Source organism: Arachis ipaensis, chromosome B09 (assembly GCF_000816755.2).
Source record: "Arachis ipaensis cultivar K30076 chromosome B09, Araip1.1, whole genome shotgun sequence".
In the NCBI taxonomy this organism is placed as follows: Eukaryota; Viridiplantae; Streptophyta; class Magnoliopsida; order Fabales; family Fabaceae; genus Arachis; species Arachis ipaensis.
The window spans coordinates 94,241,609-94,249,563 of NC_029793.2; positions in this window are offsets into that span (position 1 = coordinate 94,241,609).

Genomic DNA, 7,955 nt, shown 5'->3' on the forward strand with positions numbered 1-7,955 from the left:
ATTATCAATTCACTCCTACCTTGCTTCCAATTGTAGATCTAGATTCTCATACTCTCAATTTAGCTCTTGTTGTTCAAGTTACTTGTGGATCTTAGCTATTGGATATTGTTACTTCTATTTCCATTAATACATTGAGGTAATTTCATGATCTTAGTTGTCAATTGTTGATTGTTGTTAATCTCTTGTAGTGTATATCTTTGATTGCAAGTTTCTTCTCAATTTTTCAATGTCTTTCATCCTTGCTCTCCAAGTGTTTGAGAAAATGCCAACTTTAACTATGGAGTAGAATTTTCTTACTTGGCTTGGGAGTCGAGATATTGGAGACACTTGAATTATTAATGTCGTTTGTTGATTATCAATTGGAGATTGCTAATTGGTTTGAATGTCACTAAAGCTAGACTTTCCTAGGGTTAGACTAGGCCTTGTGAACTCAAATTGATTACTTTCACTTGACTTTCCTTAATACTAGAGGTTAATTAAGTGATGAAATAACTAATTGTGATCACAATTGATAGAGATGATGATGATAGGAAGTCCAATCCTCACTTCTAGCCAAGACCTTTATATTGCTTGATTCTCATTCACACTATTAACTTGTTCCTCTCTTGTATGAAACTCCAAACACTAATACACCTTCTAACCAACAATGTGCATCTTGGAGTACTCCTAGGGAGAACGACTCGGGACTCATGCTCTCGGTTATTGATTTTAGATTGTTTGATGTAGAACTGCGTGTCGGTTTAGACTATACTACGATTGGATTTATTGATAAATTTTACACCGACATAAATTCATTCATCAATCGAGAATCGGCAGCCGAACCGGTCGAGCCGGTTTAAGCCTGTCCGGTACTGTGTTTTAAGAAAAATAATATTTTGGAAAATTGATTTATTGTTTTAAAAGGACAAAAATAATTTAGAATTGAAAACCGGGCACTAATCTTAAAGGTTTTAGCCCAAAGTGGGCCAAACGGGCTAAAAATATTAACGGGTTGGACCGGACCCAAACCGGGCCCAAGGCCCAATACATATATGCTCATTAAATGAGCATTTCAGCTCATTCCCACTCACAAAGAAGTGAGGCACGCTGGTTTGAGAAGAGAGGGAGAAGAAGACTTGGCACTATTCACCTCCATCTTCTCTAAGCCATAACTTGAGCTACGGACCTCCGATTGATGAGATGTTTGCGGTCACGCGAAGCTCTCGACCAGCTCTTTGTTCCTATCTAAGTTTTTCTAGTAAGAACTTGAAGCTCACTCCCCAGTTCTCTGCCCTAAGTTTCTGTGTGATTTTGGTTATGGATTTTGAGTAGATTTTGTGGTTTTGCTTGTTTAGGTGATCTCTAATAGCGGGTAATTGATGGATTTTACCCTTAATCTCATTGGATAAGGTAAGGTTTCACTAAACCTTTGTGTTTAGTTGTGTTGTGGTTTTTAGGTTTTAATTTTGGTGATATATGTGATGATAGATTGAGTTTTGGATTATTGTTGGAGTTGGTTGATGTTTTGGATCAAGCTTGGTGGCTTCGTTTGGTGTTTGATGCGTTTGGGAATCGGCCAAGGTATGGTTTTGATTTCTTTTATGTAATATGTAATGTTCATGGACATTTAGGCTAGTTGACCTTAAGATAGGATTGAATGTTATTGGTGTATGAATATTTAAGTGTGAATTGATGTTAATTGTTGGTTGTATCGGATTAGTGTGGTTGATGATGATTATTGGGAATTATTGGTGTTCATGAGTATTGATGATTGGTGTTGTTGATGTGGATGGATTGATATTGTAATGGTGTTATGTAGAAGGAATTGGAATAATAATAATAGTGAATATATGATTTGGTGATGATTGTTGGTATTTAATGATTATGAAGGTTGATGATGAATGTGTGATTTATTGTTGTTGATGAGGGTTTGTGGATGTTGTTGATGATTGATGATAATAAATAGGGATGTCATTGTTGAATGAAGAGAATTAAGATTGTTATTGATATTTTGAAGATTGATGAGTTCTGATGTTAGTTGTGTGAAAATTGTGAATTTTGGACATGGTTGAGTTATGGTGAAAATGTTGAGTGAATTAGGTGTGGAATTGATGGAAGTGTAATATAATGGTAAGATGTTGTATAGTGGTTTGGTGATTGGACAAGTTTGGTTTGGTTTTGATTTAAGAATTGGTTGAATTTGAGGTTATGAGTTTTTGGGTAAAAATGGAGTTTGGAATGGTTTTATTTGGTTTTGGTTGGTTTGAGTTGTGGTAATGGGAAAAGATGGAATTTGTGAACTTTTGGTTAAAAATAGATTTCTGGTGAACTTTGTCTAATCATAACTTTTTCCTCGGTCTTTAAAATCGGTTAAAATTGGTTTAGAATTAAAGTTTATTGAAAACTCTTCGAAACAATATAAAGTTTGAAAGATTTGGAATTTTGTAGAGGAAGTTATGATCATTCAAAGTTGGTGTTGAAAATCTGAAATTTTGCAAAGTTGCAGAATTTCAGGATTTCAGATATGTGCGTACGCACAGCCTTGTGTGAACGCACAACCCTGCAAAAATCTCATTCTGTGCGGACGCACAGACATGTGCGTACGCACAGGCAGGTAAAGGCTTACTACTTGCAGCGTTAGCACAGCTTGTGCGCGCGCACAAGTCGAGAAGGATCGTCTGTTGGGAGCGCTAGCACACCCTGTGCGAGTGAACAGACCTTACAAGTTTTTACACCTATACGTACACACACTCCTATGCGTACGCACACTTTCAAATTTTCCTGGGCATGCGCACCATTTAAAGTGCACTCTTAGTTCATAAAATTTAAAGCAAATAACAAACCATTTGGCACCATCATATCTGAGCTTGGGAGCACTTGTGCTGGAGTGACTAGTGGCAGTGGATGTTCCTTGACCCTGAGTATTTTGGGTACTATTAGATGTGGTTTTTCTTTCCCCACAAGATCCTGCTCGACTGGGACCTACAATAGCTGGATCACTCTTCACACCATGTGAGGCAATGTTGGAAGGTTTATTAGCTTATTGAGTGCATGATCTTGGCACACTCGGAGTAGGCATCATGTGTATTGATAAACCCCAATTTTGTGGTTTATCTTGTGCTTATTTTAGGAGATTTTATCACCTTTTCCCACATTTATTCAATGAAAGAGCATGGTTTTGTAATTCTCCCTTAATTTGTGCTAAAGTGTAAAAACATGCTTTTTAGGCCCTTTAAATTGGTGATTTTAATTCACTTTAATTCCATTCGATGCCTTGATGTGTTGTTGAGTGATTTCAGGTTCATAAGGAAAGTATTGGATGGAAGAAGTAAAGAGAAAAGCATGCAAAGTAGATAATGCATGAGGAAACAAGGATAGGGAGTATATCAATGGACGCGCACGCGCTGCAGACTCGCACGCGTGGAAGTGAAGTTGCATGGTGATGCGTACGCGTACATGGCGCGTTCGCGTGGATAGGAAATCGCCAAGCGACGCGTACGCGTCAAGCACGTGTATGCGTCAATGTTCGCACGTGGCCCACTTAAAGTGAAATTGCTGGGGGCGATTTTTGAGCTGCCCAAGCCCAATTCCAACTCGTTTCTGAGGGTATTTGATGCAGAATTGAAGATTGAGCAAATGAGGGAGCGCTTAGTTAGTCATGATGAGCCTTTAGTTAGTTTTCTAGAGAGAGAAGCTCCCTCTACTCTTTAGAATTAGGTTAGGATTTGGTTAATTTCTCTTGGATCTAGATTTGATTACTTGATTTCATCTTGTTTCCTTTGCAATTCCTTGTTCTAATACTTCAATTCTTCTTGGTTCTCTTGTTAATTTTACTTTTATGCTTCTTTCATGTTTATGAATGCTCATGTTGGATTTGGTTTACATTTAATGGAATTTGATGTTTGATGTTCTTTTATTGTTAATTTGAGTTGTGAATTTACTTTTCTTGCAATTGGTAATTAGTAGATTTATATTTCTCGCACTTTTACCATGCTTTTCTTTTATGCCTTCCAAGTGTTTGACAAAATGCTTGGTTGGATTTTAGAGTAGATTTTGAGCATTCTTGGCCTGAAAAGAGTGATTAGGTAATCTTGAGTCATGAATACCCAATTCATGTTGGTGATCTAGAGTTGTTAGTTAATATGACTTCCATTGACTCTAATCTCTTGCTAATTCCATTAGTAAGTTGATTGGGATTTTTGGATTTAGATTAACTAGTTTTGTTTGACTTTCTCTCATGAAAGATAACTTACACCTTCTTCCAACATTGGAGACGAAGAAATAGGATAAATTATTGTTAATTATTGTTATTAGTGATTAGGATAGAAAGCCTATATTCTCAATCCTTGCCATGAATGTCTCTCTTTATTAGTTGCTTTCTTTAATTTCTCTCTTTACTTTTCTTGTCATTTATATTCCTTGCCCTTTTTATCAATCAAACCCTTTGTTCCTCATTGCCAATAATTGACCACTTCATTGCAATTCCTTGTGAGACGACCCGAGGTTTAAATACTTCAGTTAATTTTTATTGGAATTTGTACATGTGACAAAACCAATATTTTTGTATGTGAGAATTATTTGTTGGTTTAGAACTATACTTGCAACAAAAATTTATTTGTGAAATTATAAACCGTACAAGAAACCGAGCATCAAAATGGCGCCGTTGCCGGGGAATTGCAATGGTGTTATGTTATTGGCTATTGTATATATTGTGAATAGCTTGATTTGCGGTTTGTTTGTTAGTTCTTGCTAGTTTTAGGATTTGGTTTTCTTTGTCTCTTGTTAGAATTTGTTTTTGTTTTCTCTTATCACCATGAATTCTCATCACTTTGGCTATACGTGTGGTTCAAACTATGTTGTAGGAAATGGAAGCTTTAATGAGGATGTGCATCAAGGATTTGGAAATCAACGGTGGGAGGAGCCCCAATCTTATGGACAACCTTCTTGGCAACAACCTCCTTCCGAATCAAGTTTGACAAGAGTGCTTGGGGACATGACTACTCTCCTCACGGAGATGCGCAAGGAACAAAAGGTATTTTATTCCATCCGAGCCGTTCAAGCGCCACCCCAACATGACTACTCTTCGGATTCTTATGGGTATAATCCTAATCCTAATGCATACTAATCTAATGTATGTGATGACCCTTATTGTGATTGTCAACCACAACCACCACATACATATGAACCCCCTCCTCAATATAGCCCTCCACTATACTCACAAGCCTCATACCACCATTCACCTCCATATGATCCTAACTCATACACACTATACCAACTACCATATGAACCATATCTAGAGCCACCACCATTCCAATACCAATACTCCCAAGAACCACAAATTCCATATACACCACCTCAAGACTTTCACCAATATGAACCACCTTCCAACTACAATGCCTTTCCCTCAAACAATGAACCCTCTCTTCCACCACTACCCCCCGATGAAGCCTTCACGCAAGAACTAATAAGAGATCTTGAATCTCATACCCTAAGGCAATAAGAGGGGACAGAAAAGGAGTTTAAGGAGCTAGAAGCCAATATGGCTATCATAGTAGAAGTCGTTAGTCACATAACCTCCCACCTAAGCTCATACATCCCAAGTACTCCCATTATTGAATGTGGAAAAGCAATCAAGGAGCATAGTGAGGAAGTGAATTTGGATCTTCAAGGGGAAGAAGAGGAGTTAAAGTAAGAAGTACAACAAGAGGAGGAGGTAGAGATTATTGGACAAAAGGAAGCAGTGGTTGGGTACTTAGGATATGTTGAGTACATAGAGGAATCTCAAGTTAAAGAGCCTTCTTCTACAGAGTTTGGAAGGGATGTTAAAGAGGAGAGTGATGTTAAGGAAGTGGATAGAGAGTTGAGGGAAATTGATCAAGAAGTGGATTCCATCATTAGTGATTTTTTGTCCACATTGATCAATCCCCTTAAGGATCTTGTCGAGCCTTCTTCCATTGGATTGGAAAGCAATGTTGAGGAGGATGTGCAACCTCCAAAGCATACTGAGAGTGAAGAATTGGAAGAAGTGTTCCAAGCAACAAGCCCTCCTATCTATGATGATTCTGCATCAACATATGATCCTTTTGAGCATGATGAGTCCTTCCCCACTATGCTTGAAATTAATGATGAGGTGGACTTTACTAAACCTCCTATTTATGATTTGAGTGATAGGGAAGAGGTAGAAGAATTTGGTGAAGAAGAATGTGAACTTGAGGAGGCTTGGCAAGAAGTAGAGTTTGAAGAACCTTGTCAAGTGGTGGACACCTCTAGAAGAGGATGGACGGGAGTGGAATGCGCTTTATCAAGACCATTGGGAACTACTCCACCTAGGTTGTCATCTAATCCTTCATTTGAGTGGGTAAAACTTCTAACTCTTAGCTTTATTATCCCACTTGAATCTTGTTTGCTTGAAATGGATGGCCAACTTAGGGCGCTTTGTGGAATTAAGCGTAAGGGGAGGATGTTTAGGGGTTGGCGTTGTAAGTCTAGGCTCATCATGGTTGGAAGCTCGAAATTTAGGAGCATGGATTGGTGTAGTGCTCGATTGAATGGGTCTAGGAGGATTGTTTGGTGCCTTCATGAGAATTCGGCCACTCTACCACCCGGAGAGAATTACCATGATCAAATTGAAGACGGGTGTGAAAATAAAATATGGGATCCCGGATCACCACATGAAAAATGATGAACGGATTTTTGCTAGTAAAGAATTCACAATAAATTCTCGTTGCTAGTATAGTTTCTAAACCAACAAAGAATCCTTTCATCAAAAATTTGGTTGTCACTAAAACAAACCCAATAAAATTAAACTGAGGTATTTAAACCTCGGTCGTCTCTCAAGAATTGTAGGGAAGTATGTTACTATTGGTTTTGGAAAAGTATCTTTTTGGGTTTTTGAAAGGTTGAACAAGGAAAGTAAATGGTAAGAAAATAAACTAATAATTAATAAAGCTCTTAGCAAGGTATGAGAATTAGAAGTCCTATCCTAGCTATCCTTATCAATTTTGACATCAATTGTCCATTGCTCCCACTTAGTTAACCTCTAACTATGGAGAAAAGTCAAGTGGATAAATCAATTTGATTCCTCAAGTCCTAGTCAACTCCTAAGGAAAGACTAGCTTTAGAGGGATCCAAATCAACTAGCAACTTCTCAATTATCAATCAACAAAGGAGTTTGATAACTCAAGAGTCTCCAATTACTCTACCAAATATTTTATCAAACACTTGGTAGGCACAACATAAAAACATAAAAAACTAGCAAGGAATATTAAATCCAAACAACCAATTGCAAGCATCAATGATAACAATTAAAGGAAGAAGCAATAAACATGAAATACCTCAAATTGCATTAAATAGAAAATCAAATCTAACATGGAGTTTATAAACCAAATTGGGGAAATAAACAAATCAACAAGAGGAATAAGTAAACCAAAGTACTAGAATAATTAAAGTAGAAGAAACCTAAATTGAAGTAAGGTAGAATTCTGAAATTAAGAAAAGCTAAACCTAAAATCCTAAAACCAAGAGAGAGGAGAGAGCCTCTCTGCCTAGAAAACTACATCTAAAACCTAAAATTATGTGAATGAATGTTGTGTGTATGAATTCCTCATTGATTCCCCCACTCTGCAGCCTCTAATCCATGTTTTCTGGGCCAAAAACTGGGTCCAAAACCAGCCCAAATTTGCTCCCAGCGTCTTCTGCGTTTTCTGCACATGGCACATGTCACGCGTACGCGTCAGTATGCGTATGCGTCGCTGTAAAAATCTCTGAATCACGCGCACGCATCAGGTACGCGCGCACATCGTTTCTGGCTGGTCAGCTCCTTAGTTTCTTGTGTTCCTTCCATTTTGCAAGCTTCCTTTCCATCCTTTAAGCCATTCCTGCCCTATAAAGCCTGAAAACACTTAACACACAGATCACGGAATCGAATGGTAATAAAGGGTAATAAAAATTGACAGTTTAAAGGCCAAAGAAGCATG